Source organism: Nuphar pumila, chromosome 5, assembly GCF_984573655.1.
Source record: "Nuphar pumila chromosome 5, dmNupPumi1.hap1.1, whole genome shotgun sequence".
In the NCBI taxonomy this organism is placed as follows: domain Eukaryota; kingdom Viridiplantae; phylum Streptophyta; class Magnoliopsida; order Nymphaeales; family Nymphaeaceae; genus Nuphar; species Nuphar pumila.
The window spans coordinates 47,128,616-47,153,073 of NC_143253.1; positions in this window are offsets into that span (position 1 = coordinate 47,128,616).

Consider the following 24,458-nt stretch of genomic DNA (forward strand, 5'->3'; position numbering starts at 1 on the left):
ATGCATCATTTGTAGGTTAAGAGCATACATGTAGATGCATAATGATGTTAGGAAGCTCTGGTTTGAATTTCATCGAAATCAGAGTTAATTTGAAGGAATTAAGGCATTTACAGTGTAACAGGTCAAATATCAGAGCAGAATTGAGAGATCTGGATCCAGACACCCATTTGGATCCTGGATTTGGGTCAAATTACATGGATTCTACCCAGCTCCAAACCCATTCACGTTTTCATAAAACCTTTTCTAAAACCCCCTGCAGGAAGAGGCGCCCAGGAATTTTTTTTATTTTAACACTGTTTTGGTAAAAATGCCCAAAGAAGCCAAAACGTCAAAAGGGAGAGAGGGCGCCCATTCCATTTGTCTTTGCTTTGATTTTCGTGCCCTAGGGGCACGATTCTAGCTCAACTCCACCTTCTCCCAAGCCGCCCCTCTCATCCACCTTCTTCCTCATCCATGGAGACCATCTTCAATGGAGACGCCACCCCCTTCTTCCATTCTTTTCTTTTCACATCTTGTCTTTCTTCTCCCCCTGCTGAAACTAATCATTGAGGTTGTCTTTTGCAGGTATTTACAGCATTGGAGTGTTCTAGCCATGGTAGGGGTGCAGTCTACTTCTCCATGGCCGATCGTCTCTACCCCCGTACGGCCCTCTACGCATCTTCACCACTTCTTCTTCTTCCTCATCCCAGAACACCACCACCTGTGGATCCCTGTAAAAGTACAGCAAAAAGATGTTAGACAGCATCAAAGAGGTTCCTCGTGGCATGGAGTCAAGCAAAGTCCGCTCTTCTTCTTCCCCTCAGTCTTCGGATCGCCCTTGAGGTAGGTCTTCTTCTATCTTTTCTTCTAGTTAAAACCTATCATGTGTGTGAGTTATGTGTGCTGCGTTTTCTGTATTTTCGTCAGCCTTAGTATAGCTTTTGTTCGTGCAAAGGCCAGCACGTAGAATGTTTAGGTGTTTGGGTCATTTACTTGTATGTTTTTCAATCCAACGTTGGGAGTTTTTAGGTCTTTTTGGGTGTGTGCGTGTGTTTGAAATGAGATTTCTATATGTCTGCGTTTTTTCAGTTGTTCTAATTCTAATGGATGTTGTCTTAATCGAGTTTAGTACCTTAGGAAAAGTGTTTATGCGATTTCATGTTTTAGGCATTTTTAGATTTTGTGAAATTAAAAAGTCGAGTTATGTGTGGTTCATGTTTGTGTAGATTGTCTAGTCGAATGTGGTTTTCTGATTTTTTTAGGTAGGACGTCCAGCAGTCTGTGATTTGTTTTTGTTTGCTATTTTAATTTTAGTTTATCAATTATTGTTAGGTTTTTACTAGATTTTAAATCGTGTAGTAGTTTAGTTTATGAATTTCTGTTTTGTTCTTAGTCTAGCCGTTTTTAGGAATATGTTAGAATTTATTTTCTGTTTTGATTTTCTGTATAGCATAGTAGTTAGATGTTTTTCGTGTTTAGTTTTAAAATTCATTCATAAACATGTTAATGTAATGTAATTTAGAATTGGGTAGATTTCGGTCATTAGTTGTCTTTAGTGTAATTGATTTTTTTATATAGATTGCATGTAGTAGTTAGATTAATTTAGTTTGATTAAAATTCTGCATGTTAGAGTTAATTAGTTTAATATTTGATGTATTTGATTTCAGACTTAGGCATAGAGTAAGTTGTGTATTGAATTTTATGATTTTCGTTTTATATAAAGTAGGATTAATTTGGTAGGTCGATTTTGACTTAGTATTTAATTAGTTGGATTCTTGTAATTAGCTTTTTCCATTCCTATCCCTTGAGTTAGTTGTATATATTTTAATTTAGTTAGAATAATATTAGATTAATGTAGTTAGTTAGTTAATAATGTAGATTTTAGTCAAAGGGCATTTAAGTCTTTGTGTTGAGAGCCGTTTTTGGTAGAAGATCACCACCTCCAATTTCGTGGATTGCATTTAAGGAAATTTCTATTTCCTAGCCCAGCTATAAATGAGTTACATTTTCAAGGTTGGAATCCCTTGGGAATTCTAAAGGTCTCTTTAAATAGGGTTACACCATTTTTGGAAAACCTTTGGAATTCCAAAGGTCTCTTTAAATAGGGTTACACCATTTTTGGAAAACCTTTGGAATTCCAAAGGTCCTTCTAATTATGTCTACACGTTTTGGGGAAAAATTTGAAATTCTAAATGTGTATTTAAAGCTAACCCAAAAACGTGCCTTGTTATTTTGGAAAGGTTTCAAAAAGATTTAGTGCTTTTAATGCTTTGGGAAATGTTTTCAAAGAGGATTTAATGCTTGGAATTTCAAAAGGTTTTGTAAAATGGTTCACACGAATTGGGAAGGATCTTAAGAATGTTATTTATTGTATTCATTCCAAATTCGTGGAATGTTATTTTGGAAGGTTTTCAAAATGGGTTCAATAGCTTTTAATGCAAATATGGAAAAACGTGTGGGTCTTAATAGCCGGACAGTTTTTGATGATGAGCTTTCCCAAAGTGTAATTAAGGCAAGAAGATGAGGAGTTGGCTACTACCAAAAATCGTGTTGCTCATATTTACTAGCCCTAATTAATTCATTCCTAGTTTTTGACTTAGCATTAATTAGGTGTTAATTAAATTAGTAATGTAGCATTAGAATTAGATTTTAGAAAATCGTGTGTATTTAATTAGGGTAAGTTAGTGATTAAGAGTAGGGTTGTAAATTCGTTTTCAAAATGGGTTCAATAGCTTTTAATGCAAATATGGAAAAACGTGTGGGTCTTAATAGCTGGACAGTTTTTTATGATGAGCTTTCCCAAAGTGTAATTAAGGCAAGAAGAGGAGGAGTTGGCTACTACCAAAAATCGTGTTGCTCATATTTACTAGCCCTAATTAATTCATTCCTAGTTTTTGACTTAGCATTAATTAGGTGTTAATTAAATTAGTAATGTAGCATTAGAATTAGATTTTAGAAAATCGTGTGTATTTAATTAGGGTAAGTTAGTGATTAAGAGTAGGGTTGTAAATTCGTGTAGGTCTAATTAGGTAGATGCTAATTGTAGTGTAAATTTAATGTAGGAGTTAATTTAGATTTACTTTATTGTGTTAGGAAATACCAATTAACCCTAGTGTAACTATTAACTTTAGTTAATTAATCTATAGTCGACCCTAGTTAGTTAAACCTAACCCTAGTTAGATTAAACCTTAGTTAGTTAGTTAATGCTAATTTACCCTAACCGATCCTAGTTTAACCTAAGTTAGTATCCAATCTCAGTTAGCATTTAACCTAGTCAACTAACCATAGTTAACCCTAATCGATTCTAGCTAAACCCTAACCTTAGTCTAGTTAATTAGTTAGCCCTAGTTTAACCCAAGTAACCACCCCTATCTAACATTAGTAACCATAGTTAGTCTAACCCTAGTTAGTCTTAATCGACCCTCTAGCTGACCTCTCATTAACCCTAGTTATTTAGTCCTAACCATAGGTAGTTAAGTAATTCTAGGTGTCGTGACATATATTCCAGCCATACTCTAAAACCGACCCTAGTTAACTCGAGTTAGGTTTAATCCTAGTTAGTAGTGCTAGTTAGTTACCCTAACCATCCTCTACGAACCATAACCGACCCCCTAGTTAGCTAAAACCTTAGTCTAAGCCTAGTCAAACCTCAATTAGAACCTAACTCCCTTAGTTAGAACCCAAATACCTTGGTCGACCTTAGCTAACCCTAGTTAGTTAACCATATTTAGTCCGAACCCCAGTTCAACCTTAGTCATCCCAACCGTACCTTAGTTAGAATCTTAAGTTAACATTACCTTATCCCATCCGACCCTAGCAACCTTAGTTAATAAACCCTAATCATTAGATAATTAGGTAACCCTAGGAGACTAATCTTAGTTAACTAATTATAGTTAGTTATTAACCTATCTCACTTAGTCAACCCTAGTCTAACTGCCCTTACTTAACTTAAGTTAGTAGTTGAACCTAGTAGGTAATTAAACCTTTGTAAAATCCGAGTTAACCCTAATCGTGTCCTCTTAACCCTTAATTCATTAGTTACTTTAGTTAGATTAATTAATCCTAACCGTACTACTAATCTTAGATAGTTAGTTCGAATAGTTAGTGGTAGTAGATAACTTAGATTAGGTTAGATTAGAATTAATATCTTAGTTAGATTTGATTTAACATCCTTCTTGTAGTTTATTTAGATTTTTAGGTAATCAATTTAATTGTTATTGTTTTCTGTAGTTTAGCAGTAGTTTAGGTTTATTTAGGACTGTATTTGTCTATGATTTCAAATTAGAATGTCATTAGTGGATTCAAAGAGATGAATAGTGCACTGAACCAAAACCCTAACTTTTATCTGACCGTGCACTCGTCATCGCATGTGTATTTTTCGTGAGTTTTCTGCAAATTATTGTTCTATTCTCCACTTTGGCGTGTTAACTGTCTTCAGACCAAATTTCAGCTCGATCCGAGTTGATTTGGTCTGTGTTTTAAGCGTTTTATGAAAACAGCTTTTTCGGATTTTGAAATTTCGGGTACAGCGATTTCCAAAATTATCCTGATCTTGAAACGCTTAGTTCTGGAGATCCAGAAAGTATTTTTCACTTCTGTAAAATGTGTCAGTTTCTTGGATCTGTATTTTACATAATAGAAGTGATTTTATGAATTTTGGAATTCGTTTGACCCCTTAAACAGTCATTTTGCGAAAAGCTATCAGAATTCATTTTTGCCTTCTTTAGGGACAAAATAGTCTTTTAACTATTTGTCTGATTTCGTGTAGTTTTACTATTTTCTAACATTGTAGTTAGTATATTAACAGTATTTAGAGTAATTAGAGTTGCTTAGCTTAGTTAGTTCACTTAGTTAGTATAACTTTAGTTTTATATGTTTAATTTAATTGTAGTTTAATTTAGAAATAGCTTAGAAATAGTTGTAGATGTAATTTAGATTAAATATTGATTTAGTTACTGACTTTGTGTTTTTATTATGTAGGTTGTTAAGTTAGAACAGGTTGACAGATGCAATTCAATTGTGATGTGCTACTGCACTTGATGTGAAAAGACAATTTTGCCCCTGGAGACCTGCTGAAGACTTAGCCGCCTATTGTAGTTTAATTTCATAGTTAGAATGATATTTAATGTAACTTGTAAACATTGACATAGATTGTAAAATTTTTATGTTAATAAAGTGTTATTTTAGAATTAATTCAGAAATATCCCGTTCCCTGTCGATTCGACCCGTACTCGCCACTTCGGTGGAAAGTCGGTTTTTATATCTTTGGTTGACGATTTTCCAAATGCTTTTATTGAAAATAATGTGTTAAAAATAACAACTGCAAAAGTCAAACCACGAATGCTGCATGTTTGGATCCTCAAGCCATGGTTGTACACTTTTTCTGGTGATTGTTCCATTTGAAAACCCAACAAAATGTTGTAAGATTGATTATTTTATTGTTCTGGCCATCATGTTATGGGAATGAGCATACATGAGCATGGTTTCACAAAAATGCAAATTTTATTTCATGCACATGAAAAGAGTTTTATGTTATTTTGCAAAAGAATGAAATATCAATTTTTATATTCATTTCACAAATGATATTGTATGTGTTATTCTAATTCACATGTGTATATCATGACCATGTCCAGTGTATGGACCGTCGGTTGATAAATGCTTGTTCTTGATAAATTGGCACATTTACAAAAATTGTAGGGTCATAATTATGCAAAAGCACGAAACTAAGCAAGCAGGTTGCGTAAAACCTTTGTGGTGAGCCACCTGAGCATTTGTAAAATTTTGTATATGTGACATGCCATAAATGTATTATGATGCAATGGTGTAATGCGTACACCTTTGTGTTTACCCGAGACTGGGCATGTAGTTTAAAAAGACCAATGGGGTATGATACGTAAGCCTAAGATATAAAAATTGAATAATTGCAAGCACACATAACTTAAATTAATGTCAGCTGGTTTAAAGGTACTAGGGCTTTCTTTCGGCACTCGACTGGTTTAAATGCACCATAAGCTCACTATATGAGTTATCTTAATGTACCAAAAATAAATGATTTGACTACCGCACTTGTGTAGTCCATTGCTCTTGCCTTGGAGGCAGACATATTGTGTACTCCAGACCGATACTTGGGCTCTCAGAGCCCTGAATGCTCAATAAGGCAGGTACTTATGAGATTTTTCATGAAACTTTACGAATAACCTAAAAAGATTGATACCCATTCAATATAGGGCTACCTTAAAGAGGATAGATGGTACAAACTTTGTTGGCCTATTATGTTTTTATGCTACGAGCGGCATTGGCTTGATAGTACCTCGCCCACAGAGTTAGAGGACTTGAACTACTAAATTTTGTCCTAGTTTAGTATGTTTTGTGCCTTCTGCAGAAGTCAGATGTATCCTGTTAAGCTCGACCTATAAGGGTTTTTTCTCGATCATTATACTGTCCCTTTAAGAATCCAATTCAAATAGTCATTCGGGGTATTAAAACAAACTAAGCATAATAAACCCCCAGGTTGTCTCATCTATCTCGACGTAATCGAACTACGCATACCCGCAGGTGGTTAATAAAGTGAAACATAAATCTTACATGTACAACTTTACTTTACTGCAATTGGTTGTTTATGTGTGCCGTAATCATGATGATGCACTAGTGTTAATTCAAACATATTCTAAGATACATCCTATCTTCAATTTTCAAATGTTGGTGAATGCTCAATAAATAGTTATGTGATGTTTCTTGAATTCATTTACACTTTCCTTAAATAAATATGATGTCTTAAATGATTATAATTTTATTTCCAAATGTTTCATGCTTGTGTACATTGACATATTGTTTGCCTGCTTTGAGAAGATATTGCGATTGGTGCCATGGGATCTATATTTTCTTGAAATCTGAGAACATAGTTTAGTTATTTTTAAACATTTATAAATTTCAATTTGACAAACTCAGAGTAAATATTTATTTTAAATTTATATGTTGAGTGATATGTATTCCCAATGGTTTAATGTTCGTGTTGGATGCTAACACTTGTAACTTGCCGAGATTTTTACTAATTTAGTTTAAATGTTTTCACTGTACTTATTTAAAAAAAAAAGATTGTTGTATTTTTAGGTAAAATTTGGGGGCATTACAAGTAAGCCTCCCAGGGTTCTGTCACATGCGTTGAACATACCAAAAGGACGTTCCTCGTTGCCGCTGGTCCTTCTACTGTAGGTGCCGAACAAAGGTCTCCCTCTATGTGTAGAGACCCTCTCTATAGCTGATCCAACCTCCCATATACATTAGAGAAGCTTCAGGACCCATATGCGCAATGGATGTCTCGCCCAAGCATCAGATTCAAGCTCGAGTCACCTGATCGTGCAAACACATATCAGACTTAGACGTTGAGAGTGTGGGCCACACCACCACATGCCCCTGCAGTACGTGGAGTTCATGAGAGATCCGACTCATTTTGACTACTACCATTACAGTTACTACGTACAGAGGAAGACGATCGATGCTCTAATGGGCTGCACCCTTCCTCTCGAGGTATAAAACCTTTTCCTCGCTACAAGTTCTCTTTTCAACATTTTTCCTTTCTGGACTATCTACATTGTTATGACTATCTTTAACTTGTCATTGCTGGTTTGGAAATACACCCATATCCTATTAGCAAGGTGGTTACTTCACCACCTACTGGTTGCCTTCACCTCAGTTCGTGGTTTGCATGCCACAAGAGAGATTAACATTAGTAGACTGAGCTTAGGGAGGTGATAGACTCTTTGGATCTTATTTTCCTTTTCTGACTCTAAAACATTTTCTTTTGTGGTTATGATTGCTTGACCCTCACCTTTCCCTTTGTCTGACTTCCCTCAAGTGGTTTAGAGGATGTACAATATTATGGAGCAGCACTTGGATGGCGCCCTCCTGCTGGACTGTTCCTTGTATACTTCTATTTGACCAGATCAGATCAGGGAGCCTACCATCCAGAATAGGTGTTGTGATAGTTTGGGCTGAAGGGGTTTAACGGGTCCAGTTTACCCAGACTCGACCTAGACCAAACCCGAACCAAACCGTATAGGGTCCCAGTGTATATGGTGATAAATAAGAAGACCCGATTAAGACCCAGGTTTGGACCTGAAGGTCCGATTAATACATGGATCCAGGTATGGTTTGTAAAATTTTATACCATACTCGAGCCTGACCTGAGTTTCGATGAAGACCCATAATTTTTCAATATAAAAATGATAAAAAATACTATTTTACCAGGCATGGCCTGGGTCTTGTTCATGTAGTTCTTATCAGGTCTGGTTTTGGTTTCTCTTATAGTGGACCCGATTAGACCCAGGTCCAAAACCGACACAATACCCGAAAATCAGGTCCAAGTCTGGTCCCACTGGGTTAAAATCAAACCCTACCCATTGACACCCCTACCTGCAGGGCAGTGACTTTTTACCTGTTCTTGGACAGAGGTGGGTGTAAATAAGATGCAGGAGTCGTACATTATTTGAAGGCAGCATGGCCTATTGGTAATTCACGCAGCCTCTTGGGTAGGATGAAGCAAAGTACTTGAGGTGGTAATCTATATACTTGGCTCCACTCCGGTGCAGACTTGTTGGTGTTAAGAGAGGCAGACACAGAAGTTGACCAGAGAGAAGAGGTATCAAAGCATGATACAACATCATCTGGTGAGGTTCCCACTGGCAGAGACATGGAGGTAAAGGTTGAGGATTTCTTGGATCTGATTACCTTCATCATGGATGAGCTATTGGGGGGATCACCGACAGCTCGACGTGCCTACTCTATAAATGTTGAGGAGGATAGAGAGAAGCCACCACGATAGTATCCTCACACCGATCCTGCCCAAACTTAGCAGTCTTTCTGAGTGCTCGAGGTCTACTGCTTGTCTTTTTAATTTCTATTGTTGCCATCTTCACTTCCTTTTTTGTTTTGTGACCTTGATCTTTTTATGTTGCTAACTTCTTCTTAGAAAGAGGAAAGGAATAATTAAGGCTCAAATTTGGAGCCTAGAAGACATGGTGGAGACTCGAGATTAGGAGTTGGTTGAGCTGCGGACTATTCTGATGAGATTCTAGGCAGGTCCCTAGACTGAGCAGGGAAGGAGGTTGAGGAGTTGAGGACCATATTGGTGGAGCGGCTGCGAACTGCTCTCGAGGAGTTTCAAAAGGCCAGAGACGCTGACCACGGGGAGGGCAGGCAACTTCAGAGGCAGAGGTTGTGCAACTTTATTTTGAGGCTGCTTGTAAGGTATTCTTCTTTTCTCTCTTTCTTTTTGAAATATAGCTCTTTTAGTATTTAGGATAATGATAGAGATACCCTGTTTATTATCGTAGACCCACTTTATTTTTGTTTAAAAGTTTGACAGAAAGAACATTTTTTGAGACAATGACACTTTATTTTTGAAATTCTTTTGTAGAAGAAGAAACATGAGGAGTATTGTGACAAGCTCAAAGCAGCGGTCAAGTACTGAGGAGTTATACACCCATCAAAGGTACTGTTGGCCTTCCCTCAGGATAAGTTAGAGTCCTTCATCATTCTGATAGGGACACTAAGGGCTGGCTCATCCCGAGGGAGGACTCCACTACTTGTGTGTGGTGTAGACCAAAGGGGAGGGTGGTGTATGTTCTCCCCCGATGATTCACTGAATCCCACGTCTGTGTTCGGGGGTCTGAATGAGCACCACGTATACAAGCACATGGGGCCCGTATTCCCATGTATGTTGACATCACTTAGCATTGGAGTCTGGTGTGGTTGCAAAGACTTCAGTACCCTTTCTTGCTATTCTTCTCATAAAGCGATGGTTTGAGAAAATGATAAAAATGCCCTTCATTCAAAAAAGAAAAAACAAACAGTTTAAAAAAGGACAAACATATCCTCTATCCAGAAAGTCAAGGATGATGTTGACTCTTCAAAGTCTTTTTCTTCTTTCTTCGTAAAACACTGTAAAACCCTCTCTCTCTCTAGAAAAGAAATCAAGGGAGGCAAAGAGTTCTCCCTGGAGAAGGCCATGAACATCAACCCTCTCACTCTCTCCCTTCTCTCTCTACTTTTGTGCACATCCAACAAACGATCCTACATTGCTCCATCAAACACCAACTGACTTGCACACTGACTGTAACATCATTCAACTTGATGAGTTGTGGAGCCTGATTCATAGTTTTTGCCCTTACAGAAGGGGGTTTGGGGGCTTCTCCCAGCGTGGGTAACATCATTCAACTTGATGAGTTGTGGAGCCTGATTTAGAGTTTTTACCCTTACAGGAGGGGGGTCCGGGGGCTCCCTCCCAGTGCGGATCTCGGGGCCTTTCAACAACGATTTTTAGTATTATCGGGCTTTACTACAGCGATTTGTAGCATTTTTGGGTCTCCAATGAGCCCCACAATGATTTATAGTGTTATCCGGCTTTTCAACAGTGATTTGTAGTGTCTTCCGCAAATCACTATAGCGATTTATAGTATTTTTGGGTCTCCAACGAGCCCCACAACGATTTATAGTGTTATCCGGCTTTTCAACAGCGATTTATAGTGTCTTTCGCAAATCACTATAGCGATTTATAGTATTTTTGGGTCTCCAACGAGCCTCACAGCGATTTATAGTGTTATCCGACTTTTCAACAGCGATTTGTAGTATCTTCCGCAAATCACTATAGCGATTTATAGTGTTTTGGGGTCTCCAACGAGCCCCACAACGATTTATAGTGTTGTTGGATCTCACTATAGCGATTTGTAGTGTCTTTCGCAAATCACTATAGCGATTTGTAGTGTTATTCAGTAAGCAAATCGCTATAAATCGCTACCCAAATTAGGACAAACTTGTCAGGGCCATATCTCCCTAACCAAAGGTCATATTCCAAATCCGTAAAAAGTGGTGTCTTCGTTATTGAGTCTAGTTTATTCCTATAAATTTTCAACGATTTTTACTGTCATTTCATTCTCCATTTTAACTAAAAACCAGACCCCTATTATTCTGTGTTATTTGAGTTGGACAACACCATTCTCGCTTGACATCCACATCTTGATTCTGGCATGCTCCTTGTTGGATTTTCCATTGATTTCTTCCAACCTTACTTGGAACAAACATATGTCTTTCTCACCATGACACCCTGTGCATTTTTTGACCACGACACCTGGGACCCGTGCCGGGGCGAGCCCCCGGACCCCCCTCCTATAAGGGCAAAAACTCTAAATCAGGCTCCACAATGAATCAAGTTGAACGATGCTACCCACGTTGGAAGGAGCCCCCAAACCCCCCTTCTGTAAGAGCAAAAACTCTGAATCAGGCTCCACAACGAATCAAGTTGAACAATGTTATCCACGTTGGGAGGAGCCCCCAAACCCTTCTCCTATAAGGGCAAAAACTTTGAATCAGGCTCCACAACGAATCAAGTTGAACGATGCTATCCATGCTGGGAGGAGCCCTCAAACCCTCCTCCTATAAGGGCAAAAACTCTAAATCAAGATTCATAACTCATCAAGTTGAATGATGCTACCCACGCTGGGAGGAGCCCTCAGACCCCCTTATCTGTAAGGGTAAAAACTCTGAATCAGACTCCACAACTCTTCAAGTTGAATGATGCTACCCACGCTGAGAGGAGCCCCGAGACCCCTCTCCTGTAAGGGTAAAAACTCTGAATCAGGATCTACAACTCTTCAAGTTGAATGATGCTACCCACACTGGGAGGAGCCCCCAGACCCCTCTCCTGTAAGGGTAAAAACTCTGAATCAGGATTTACAACTCATTTAGTTGAATGATGCTACTCACACTGGGAGGAGCCCCCAAACCCTCCTCCTGTAAAGGTAAAAACTCTGAATCAGGCTCCACAATAGTCAATGTGCAGGTCAGTCGGTGCTTGATGGAGCAATGTAGGATCTTCTGTTGGATGTGCACAGAAGCAGAAAGAAAAGGGAGAGAGAGAGTGAGAGGGTTGATGTTCATGGCCTCCTCCAGGGGAGATTTCTTTCTCGGATAATCCTGCAGTGCAGAGACTGAGTCTTAAATAATCATCTTCAGGGCACTTAAGTCTTTACAACCACTCCTTTTCAAGAATCATCATTTTTTTGGCACCAATGGAAGAGAGGGTACTGAAGTCTTTGCAATCGCATCAAACTCCAACGCTAATTAATGCTGACAAACATGGGGATACGAGACACACATTCTTACATACGTGGTGCTCTTTGGGACCCCCCGAACATGAGATATAGCTAACTTCCCTATTCGGGGGGGGGACATATAACCTGCTTACAGACCAGAGATATCTTCGTCGACTAGGGGCATTGCAACTTGTGGACTTGCCGTGCGTACCCCAAGTGCACACAGCCAAGATTATTACACCTGCAGTGACTCCGAGAAGGAAGCTAGAGAGAGTCTGGGAGGATCATAGAAACAGGAGGCCCCTAGACATGATTTGTTTCCCATGCATTATGCATGATGTACAGATGATGATTTTGTACATTCATGAATTTTGTTAGGACATGCTATGCTTTATGACCATCTTCCTACCTCGTAAATACATGACTTAGAGAATAAATGCTTGTGATTGTGAACATAGGAATGCACAAAGAATAAATGAGCAATACTTTCTTTTTTAGGAAGTGAGTGTCCCTTTCAAAAACTTGTCAAACTCTAAGATTTTTGAAAAACTTCTTCACAAACATGTGATTGGTGTGTGCATACTTATGCCCCTAATTGCCTTAATTCATTGCACTTTAATTTGAATGGATTTTAAAATTTTACCATTTCAACCTTCCTCCTTTCAATGTTATCCCAAGTGAAGAAGAATTGGCTTGAGATTTATTATCACCCTCTTTATTGACTCTTAACAAAGATAAAGAGACAATTAGTCATAGGAACTCAAAATTAAGACACTATCATTCAGAGACTAGAACTCTATATGTTGATAAACAAAAAAAGTACCTTGGAGATTCTTTATGCCCTTAGGAAGCATAGAATACTATAGATAAGTCCAAGTTCACCCTAAGACAATTCACCTTTTACAACTTTCTCCAACTAATAACCTCTTAATTTCCTCTCTCTGGATAAACATGATTTTCATTCTTTTCACGTGTGGCCCTCTTTTGGCTCTTTCTGACATCCTCTTTCTTATGTGGACGCTTTGGCTCCTTTCAACTTTCAAACCATTGTTACCTAAACCTATGACCAGGCTATATCCTCTATAGAAACTACCAAGCCTATAGGTCTGACAAGATTTTTCCATACTTTGAATACACAATTTTTCTACACATTTGGCCTATTTTTTGCCTTATTCACCTCTCATTTGGTTTGGCTACTAGGTAAGCTTTGCCTGAGGTTAGTGACTACGAATTCCCTAGGACCGACCAAAGGAATTAAAGAAGCAAGGCCAAGCAAAAGGTAACTTAAGTATGATCTTAGGCTCATAAAGTTAGTTATCTAAGAAAGTCCTATATGGTTTTAATTATGTCATTGACTCAGGATATCTAGCTATGAATTCTCATGATTTGCTTCTAGAAATCCCTAGTTAGGATGCAATAATTTTGGCAACTCTGCTTCATTGTCAATATTTTTTCCTTGGGATAACCTTTCCATCAAAACTTGGGTTTTCATGACTTTATTTTTGACTCATCTTCTCAAAAGGCACATTTTCATAAAACAAGAAGGGATATTTTATAAAGTTTTTCAAAGAAGATTCAATCTAACAATAAAACCTTTTCAAATACATGGCATTGTTTAGATCGGTCAATTCAACTTCATCAAATTTTATTAGTCGATATGCATTCCTTTGTTTAACAATGTATGGTCCTTCCTAATTGAGCACCACTTTTCCAAAAGGGTGAGGTCTCGCAGGTGAATGAATCTTATGACCAAGTTGTTGACTTGAAAGAATCACTCAATCATGTCTTTTGCATAATATTGGTCAATCCTTCTCCATTATTTTTTGTTATGCTCAGCTGTTAGAAGCCTTTTCCCATCCAAGCGATCCAGCTCAGCCAATATGATTTCTTGTTGGGCTTCTAAGGGCATTTCTAAGGCAACAACTATCCTAAATGAGGGCAACTGCACTTTTATTGGCAAGATGGCTTGGGTTCTATACAATAGCTTAAATGGAGTTGCATTGGTAAGGGAATAAATGGTGTTACACCATGCAAGCAATTCATCATGCAACTCTTTTTACCAATCACAACCTGATTTTACAGTCCTTTCAATAATGCGAATAACAGTTTTATTGGTAGCTTCAGTCGGACCATTACCTTGAGGGTAGTAGGGAGTCAAAAAATGCTCAGTTATGCCAAAATTCTTACACATCTTCCTAACTTTTTTATTTTTAAAATGAGTCATTATCATTCACTAAGTCCTTATTTACACCAAAATGGCACACGATGTTCCTATAAATGAATGCAGCTACATGTTAACGGCCAATGAAACAACTTTTACCACTTGGTGAAATACTTAGTGGCATCTAAAATATAGCTATGATCGTTAGATGCATGCAGATGCATGGAACCTATGATATCAAATACCTACATGAAAAATGGCTAGGGAGATGCAGTAGAATGCAATGCAAATGATGGTGCATGAATAGCATCAACATGCTCTTGACATACTTTACACTTCTTGACATGACAATAGCAGCCATGGTCCATGGTCAACCAATAGTGTCCTATTCTTAGGATTTTCTTGACCATTTGTAGGCCAATGTACCCTCCGCGGATACCACAAAAGGTCTCTTTGAGGACTTTCTAGCCTCCTCCTCATTCAGGCATCTAAGAAACTACTATACCCCTTTTTATAGAGGACTCTACCTAAGAGGTTATATCTTTGGGTCAAACTTGTAATGGGTTATCTTTAGGATGGGTATTCTCGGAAAAGGTCCTATTTGATAGGAAGTTCTTGATATCATAGAATTAAGGTTTTTCATCTTTCAAAGCCTAGTAGTTGATCTCTTCTAGACTTTCTTTCTCTCTCATACTACAAGTTAGTTTATCTAATTTTTTGATTGAGAACGATTTTTTATCTTGCCCCTGCCCAATTTTGATAATGAAAGCAATGTTTGCCAAACTATCAACAAGCTAATTATTGTCTCTTCCAATAGGAGAGAATTCACATAAATCAAAATTTCTTATCAACTCCAAGACCAGATCAACATATAAAGTTAATCTTTTCTGCTTAGTCTTCTATGCCTCAGTGACTTGTCTGATTACCAACGTCGAATCGCCTTGGACATGGACCTTCTTAGCTTCTGGTTCAATCAAAGTCTTTTAGCCCTTGGATCAAGGTTTCATACTCTGGTATGTTGTTGGTACATACAAAGTCTAACTTAAAAGCACATGGGATCTTTTTAGCTCCAAAAGTAATGACATCAAATCCAATTTTGGATCCATTGATATTCCTAGATCCACCAAATCTTCTTATGATCCTCTACTGCTGTCAAGATATTTTTATCAGAAAAGTCATCATTAACTCTAGTTTTCTCATCTATGGGTAGGTTGGTTAGATAATCGGCTATAGCTTTCCCCTTCATCATTTATTGGGAGTCATACTTTAGATAAAATTCTATAAGTAAGATTTGACATCTTGAAATTCTTCCAATTAGGGATGTTGTTTCAAAGACATTTGATTGGATCAAGTCTAGACAAAACCCTAACTTCACATGCTATCATGTAATGTCTTAATTTTTGAGTCACCCAAATGAGAGATAGGCATGTTTTTTTAATCTATTGTATTTCTTTTTATAATTCACAAAGGTAGATAACATATTCAGTCTTCCTATCATCCTCATACTGGGCAAGTAGGCATCCTAAGGCTACCTTATTGACAAATAAGTATAAGAGCAACAATTTTCCTATAGTTGGAGGCTTAAACACAGGTGGATTGATGAGGTACTACTTAAAACTATCAAAAGAGTTTGACACTCTTCATCCCAGACAAACTCATCACCTATCCTTAGGACCTTATTAAGGGGTTCACATCAAGTGGATAGGTTAGAGATGAACCTTCTAATACCCTGAATTTTTCCTTAGAGGCTCCTCAACTGTTTAAGATTGGTGGGTGGAGGCATGTCCACAATGACCTTAATTTTGGTAGGCATTGTTTTAATACTATGTTTGATAACAATGAAGCCAAGAAGTTTACCCAACTTAATATCCAAAACACACTTTTGGGGATTCATCCTGAGTTTATATTTTGTTAGGCATTTAAAAACCTTTTCTCAATGGCTCGATTATTTTCCATAGTTTTAGATTTGACTAAGATATCATCCACATAAATCTCTATGAAATCATGGATTTGGTTATGAAATATAACAACCATAGCCCTCTGATAGGTTGCCCCAGTATTTTTTAGGTCAAAGGGCATGATAGTATATCCAAAGATACCTTAAGGCATGGTGAACACAGTCTTGGGATGACCAGTTATGACTAACTTGATCTAGTTATATCTTGAAAAATCATCCATAAATGAGAACATTTTATGTCCAACAATGATATCCACTATGAGGTCAATATTTGGTAGAAGGAAGTCAACTTTAGGTGTATCCTTATTAAAGTCTCTAAAGACTATGCAAACTATTACTTTGCCATTTGGTTTGAGGACAACAATAATATTGGCTAACTACTCTCGATAGTTTATCAATCTAATGAATCCTAATTTTAGAATATCTTTTATGATGGCTTTGACCTGCAACTCTACCATTTGGTTGATTTTCCTAAGCTTTTGCTTAGCAGGTTTAGCATTAGGGTGCAAAATAAGGCGGTGTTTGACATGTTTTGGATCTAGACCTAACATATCTTGCTATGACCATACAAACAGTTTCTTATACTAGATTAGGAACTTGACTAAGGTTTTTCTCTCTTCTAGGTTTAGTAAGACTCCTTTTCTGACAACTTGGGGTTTTTTAGAGTGCCTAGATTGACCTCTATACTTCCTTTCATAACCATTAGAGAAGGGTTTTCTTACCTTTTGAAAAAAATTGTAAACTCAAAAAGCTCAGTAATTAATAACCTCCCTTGGTTCTCCTTTATCCATGCAGTGCTCATGCTCTAGGTCACTCTAATGCTTATTTTCAAAGGCTTTTTCAAAAATAAAGGTGTCAAGTTTTTTATTTTTTGGGAGTTTTTGAAATATTCTCATTTTTTTAGATTTTTAAAGATAGAGACATTGACAAAAAAGTGGAGGTTTGACACAAACTCCTAGGTTCTCATCCTCAGAGACAGAAAAGTTCTGGAATAAGGAGAAAGCAGTGCCATCACTAGACAGAAAAGTATAAATATTTTTGGGTTTTTTAATTTTTCAATTTTTGGCTTTTTGCATGATATGGTACAAAGTCCAGGTCATAATCACATACCTAAGGTTTGGGTATCGCTACACAGTTCTTGATTAGGCTCATGGCTGATTTCCTTAATGGAAAGTTGTTCTTTGGATACAGAAGGAGAACCTACGTCAACAAACATATTAGAGAACAAAATATTGAAATCTAAGGTTTCAAAACTTAAGTCCATTACCATGTTTTCGCCCAAGGTTTCCAAGACTGAAGATTCATCAGTTACTATAGGGTTACAATCCATTTTATCAGGAGATAGGGAATTGATGACATATCCCACCATTTGGGGAAACCTTCTAAACCTTTTAGGAGGGACATGAATCAAATTCATATCAACTTGAAAGAGGTCCTATAGTCCAAAGTCAAACCATTATGAGTCAAAGGGTCTAGGTTGGTTTCTCCATTGCCTTTTGTAGGATTTCTCATTCACAAACCTACCAAATAGAGGCTCTTTAAAGGGCATATATAGATACCATATTTTTCAGCTAAACCCAATATATTCCTTCCAATGCCATTAGTCTTCAGAGTCTTTCAGATTTTGGCCCATTCTAAGTATGTGTTGCCAACACCATCCTCGAGTTTTCAAGTATGCAAGATAAGGATACTTAGGTTTTGGAGGCTTCCACTTTAATCAGAGATTAGCTTAATCAAGAGTGGGGAGGCAAATCTTCTTGTTTTCCTCTCATATGCAATCCAGTTTTCTTTGAATATGTTCCAAGGTTTCTTTTTCAGTAGAAAATTATGCCTTTTGCTCCTTGGCATATTCTTCATACTCGACCTAAATTTTAATTGCTTTGTCATGATAACAAGTCATCCCATATGTCTGATACTTGTTTATGCCCCAGACACTGGCCCCATTGGAGAGAGGATAGGGCTTGAAATGGAAGCTCTAAAATTTCTCCTATGACCCTTATTCTTTCAACACTTTTTCTTAGGGCTTCTTTGTCTTCATTGGGACCCCGTTGCTCTAAGGATATAGTGAAAATCTGAGATTGATATCAAGGTAGGAGTCTTCCTTGAAAGATTCTATCCATCTTTTCTATCAATATAGTTCTTGTTGGGAGAGCTCAAGCAATCCATACCAGTATGTGGTTCATATTTGAGTCCACTGAGAGCTTTGTTGAGAAAGTGCTTACGGTCTTCTCTTGCTAGGCTTTAGGACCAGCATGCTTGTTGCTAGCTTTCCCATTCAGCATACTCATGGTTGACTATGTCTTTCTATTTAGATTCACTTTTTCAACGAGCATAGCTAAGATAGTTTGCAAAGATTCAGACATCTGGCCTAATGCTTGGTCATACTATGTTTGGACTTTCTACGTTTATTGATATGAATTTTTCTGACATTATTGGATCTTCCCATCCTAATATGGAAATCTAACACTCAGGGTACATCATGTTATCTCCATATTCTTTATGTAGATTTGTCAATACAAGGTTACTGGATATGTAACGCCCCCAAAATTTTAACCTTAATTATTGTTTAAATATTGAAATTTTGAGACTAATTTTTTTTTATAAGTATAAGTAAATACGGAAGCGATTTTAAAAAATGGTTAAGACTTTGGGTGGGGTTACACTAAAGATAACAATCAAATCAAAATTTATAAGATATACATATTTCAAACCACATACAATATAAGACTGAAATATAAAGAGTTTTACAAGATATACACATTTCCATCACTTAATATTTCATTCAACATGAAGTCACATCATAAAGCATAATTCGTATGCATTCAAGACGTATAAGTCATTGCTTAAATATATACATGCATGTAAGACATTTAGGTCATTGCATCATTTTCATATGCATTCATAATTCTTATAAATAATATGTCAAATCATATTTGACCATGCCAGCGTGAAACACACACATATACTTTTTAAGTAAATCAGTTAGATATTCATGATACATAGGTGTGATATATTTAAATCAGACGGTCATAATGCAATCATTTGCAACAAAACTATGTATGTGTGATGTGTCATTCACTTAATAAGTCAATCTAGTCATTTATAGGCGTGATGTGTCATTCACCTATATGCTAGCATAAGCATCACAATCATAACCTCATAGCAATATCTAAAATTAATAAGAATCTAATTCTCACATCTGAGTTTACCATATACTCATGCTACAACAGAAAAGTCAAATCTATAGATTCATAAGTGGATATCTCAATAAACTCAAAAGATCATCATAATTTATTATAACATTTCATTTATTCATAATAAAGATTTACAAGATTCACGTTGGATTGTCTGGTCTGGGAAATGTACCTCATAAGGAGTTATCACCCCAGACGGATGGCCTGCCTAATCTTGGACAATATACTTTCTCACATGAATATACCATCTTCACAGGCTACCTACTCTTGAACAATGCACTTCCTCACAGAGACTTACCACTCTAGCTGAATTACCTGATCTAGTCATGCACACCCGCACAGAGAATCTTTTGAGAACAATTCCTCAACAAGTACCATATCCAGTAAAAATTATTGTTATATATGCATCAATACAATTGACCACTCTCAGGGTCTATAGCCACCAAAATGGGCATAAGCATGTATACAATCAAAATGCATCGTATCACATATCACTTCATATGTCATCTAAAATCATAAAATCACACATTTAATCAATAAGGTTCCATGAACCATAGTTCACTATTGAACTTAAACATTTATCGCATGCATTCATAATTTCATATCACATGACATTTAAATCACATCATACATAAGCATATTATCCTACACGTCATATCATTACCACAAAAAACATTATATTTCGTAAATTGAACCTCAAAGCATGCGTAAACAAAACATGAGTTCTATGCATGCATACATGAACATACACATTTCATAATGCGAAGCAACTAAACCTCAACATACGTAATTCATACGTAGTTTGAGTTATGCACATAGGATTCAAGTCAATATGCATTGTTTCACTTTATAAATCAATATGCAAAGCAAGCATTTCATGCATAATGTGTCTCATACATAATATATATACATATATTAATAGCATTTATACAAATCACAGTTCGTTTATGAGAGCATGGGACATATTAGTCCACGTATAACGGTATTTACATAATCCTATCATGAACATGATTCTATCGCTCATGCTTTCATACATGATTACACAATTATTATTTCACACTAGCATTCAATATGGTCATGTCAAACACATCAATTTATGCAACATTCATTCATACAAATGCATGTCCAAACATGTACCTACAACAAACACTCCATATTCTGCTATCTAAAATTATGACGAGCATAATCTTTGAACTACGATAAAAAAATCAGTTCTATTTTCATACATTCAAATCATGCTCAGCATGATCTCTGAACTACAATCACAACAGACCTAGATATCCACAACTAAGTAGTATGTGTGAGCAAGAAAGTGTTGTATACAATAAAAATAAATTTATTGGGTGATGCATTTGCACTACGTATTTACCATGGGCATTTACCTTATTTGCATTTTGTATTGCATTACATTCAATGCACATTAGCTTATAGTTATTTTGATACTTAGCATAAGTATCACATTTTTAGTATATCCTACACTCAAATCAATTAAACACATAGGCAATCATAGTACTCCTAGATATCTACAACTACATATGGTATGTGCGCATAACTTGTATTTGCAATTCAGTGAAATATTTAGCACAACAATATTATGCTTATGCAATTAGTGCCTAAACATGCTCTCTACAAGTTCAATTAAGAAAACTTACCTTAATAATGTGAAGAACAATTAATCGAAACCCAAAAGACTGAGGGGTTTTGAAGTCCACAAAGACCACTACCCAAACAATATAACAAACCCTTCGTGTGCGATCGCAAATGCCAAAAACTCCAAAAATATCAATTATACCAAGATTAGCCAAAAATGGCAAATTACCTTATAAACTATTACCAAGAACTACATAACAATCAAATACACTCTAATAATTTATAATCTCTATCAAAAATATATTTAAATATAATATATATATAAATAGTGATTTATATCCCAAAATAGTTCTATAAATGCAAATTATGCCCTGATTGGCCAGAAATGAACAAATAAAAATATAATATATCAATAAATGGAATTCAAAAGTTAGAAACACATTTTTAATTTGGAGATAAAAAATGAGTTCTTTATTTATTGATAATCCTTAAAAATTATGGGTTTTACAAAATATATATTATTCATATTCAAGGTCTTCTTTTGATCTTAGACCATTAAGTGCCCTACACAGGAACGATTCTCAATCCTTTATATTAAACTAAACTTGAAATTGGGTTCTAAGTCCTTCCTATTTATCATAACTTGCCTCTACCCAGACTCGATAATCGGGGTGTTCAATCTAGTGGGTATAGCCTTGCAGGTTTGCATACACTATGTCCTTTGCTTTGATCCTTAACTTTTCTTCTCAAGGATTTTCCCACCATTCTTCACCTTGGGTAAACCAATCTAGACATTCTTAGGGATATTCTTCCTAGGTTTTTTCTAAGAATTTTTTCAAAATTCTTCTTGGATTATCTTTATCCATTCATAGAACTCTGATTTTACCTCATATTCTAGATCATACTACCCTATCAAAATCTTGGTACCTAACTTTGTTCACGAAATAGATTTCATAGGATATTAGCAATGTGGAGTAGTTGGGACCATCATATAGTTTTCAAGAGTCCATATCTGAATTTGAGCCATTAAGTGCCTCATGGTCATAGAATCCATCACTGTCAATTGACACAAAAAGGTCTATAATATAGTCTTCTTCATGGTCAGGGGATGGTGACTGAGCTATTTGAGGTTAGGGGCTAGTAGTAGGATCCTTAAATTTGAGCTTTGTTTTGGATATGCCATCCGATAAGTGATATTCCCAATAGTTGTTGGTGGGTTCAGATAGGTAGGTACTGCTCCTTTAGTTGGCACTCTCAGTACCAATATTCAAATTCTATCAATTGCATTTTTTCTTAATCTTCCAACCATTTGGAATACCCTCACCAATTAGTGTATATTTTAATTACCACTTTGGGGTATTGTCTATCTATTTCTGGTGGTCTTGTTGTGCCTTGGAACTCTGCCAAGGTGAACAACTACAAGCTCGTTTGATAGTAGTGTACCCACTACTCTTGAGGTGTATCTCTTTCAAAATCATTTTGGACAAAAGTGATACATTCATGAAAAGTTGACAATCTCTATATTGAGGTTGGGATTTTGTACTTAAGCTCCATATAATGCCCTGTTTGCAAAAGGTGTGACTTTCTGATGCATTGGTAACAAGCCCTGAGGTTCCTCACCCACCTCCAGGGGTTCTTCGTGTGAAGTCAAGTTCAAGTTGTTGAGATCTTCTTCTAGATCACCCATGTCTTCTTGACCTAGGGTGGCTATCACAGTGTCTATCAGACCGACTTCTTGAAATGGGGTTGTCAAGCCTTCTAGTCCTAGACTCTCTAGGGACCTGAATAGTTCTTGGGTGGGTTCATTGTTCTTTGTCCTACCATCTTATTCTGGGATAGGATCTAGGATAACTTTGGGGTGGATGGTTTCACCCTGAACAAATTTAGGGGGAGGTCCTAGAGAACCTTTGGTTGTGACCTTTCTCTTACCCTTTTTTTAAGAGCGTAGACCTTCGCCTAAGATGGTTTTGCAGACCAAGATCAGGGTCTAAATGCCTTGGTCATCCTTTCCCAAGCCTTTAAAGGGTTTGTATTCCATTCTCAAGAACATCAGCCAATGTTTAACGAACTTGTCAAAGTTAAGATACCTTTCACACCCTATGAAGGAAATCATTGATTTTGCTAGAGAGCTTAATGAATTTGGACCTCTTTAGGCAATCAATTATGGCCACTTTTGACAAACTTTCTAGTGTTGGCACTATAGCTGAAGATGAGGTCTCCTCCCTTTCCCAAATGGAGGGGATGTTGGTTAGTCGTCCATCCTAAGGAGCATAAGTTGGGCAACTCTAATAGTTGGATCATCTGCCAATATGATGATTGTAATGCCCGAAAAATCCAGAGACTTGAAATTTTTACTTCAATTTTTTGTTTTTTGTTCAACATAACGGATGATATATTTAAAATAGAAAATCTGCTCTAATCTTTGGCATGGTTATAGGTTGAAAATCAAAACACAATAATCATTTCAAAAACATTTCATTTGATTGAATGAATATCAGAGTTTATACAAGCCAAAAATACAAAGATTCATAGACATTTCAAATCATGCTAATCTATACCAAAATTATAGTTGAGTCCTCATGTATATTGTATCATCCGTCCACTCATTTTTGTGAGCCTACAAAATTTTAAATAAAAATAAATGAGACAACTTAATGTTTCTAGTACACCTTTATCAAGTCTCTAGTATGTATAGAATCACGTACACAAAAATATGTCACACCTTTTATATATGACATTACGTAATATTCATGCATAAAGACATCTCTTTTATGTGTTTTTTCACAATCAACAATATTCTTATTTCATTTCATATGAAAATCACTTTAACAGAACTGAATCTAAATACTTGCAATTAATTGAATGATCATAAAGAATTCATTGCATCTCATAATCTTTATGATTTATGTATATAACCAAAAGAACTTAATCTAAATAATCAATAAAAATTATTTACATAATTAATTTAAAAAATCAATTAAATAGATAATTATGTATTTATATGCCTATCCTATATGCATGAATTATATTATTATCTTTCAAATTAAATTGTTTTTGCATTAAATGTCATGCTAGCAAACATTTCATAGAATTAAGTAACTATCTTGATTCAATACCCGAAGCATCACTATCTCGGTACACTGTGAGTTTTCGTACATCTAGCGGGTGTTCATTCACACATTTCATTTTATATATTACTCCTGGCTAGTAGAGACGCCAACACCAGAGTCAAGAAACCTTCATAAAGGATTCTCATGACTAGATATGATCGTAGTGAAACTGCTAAACATACATACGTGGTTGGACTACCAGCTTCTTTCAACCGATCCTAAAGACATATTATAAGGGAAAGGATCTATTGTCCTTTAGATTTTCTGATCTTAGGTTTTTGTTCTCATAGGGATCCTAATCTTAGATTTTTATCATCATAGAAAATTTTGTCCAGACTACCTGGTATTAAGAATTGCCACTCACAAAGACTATTGAAA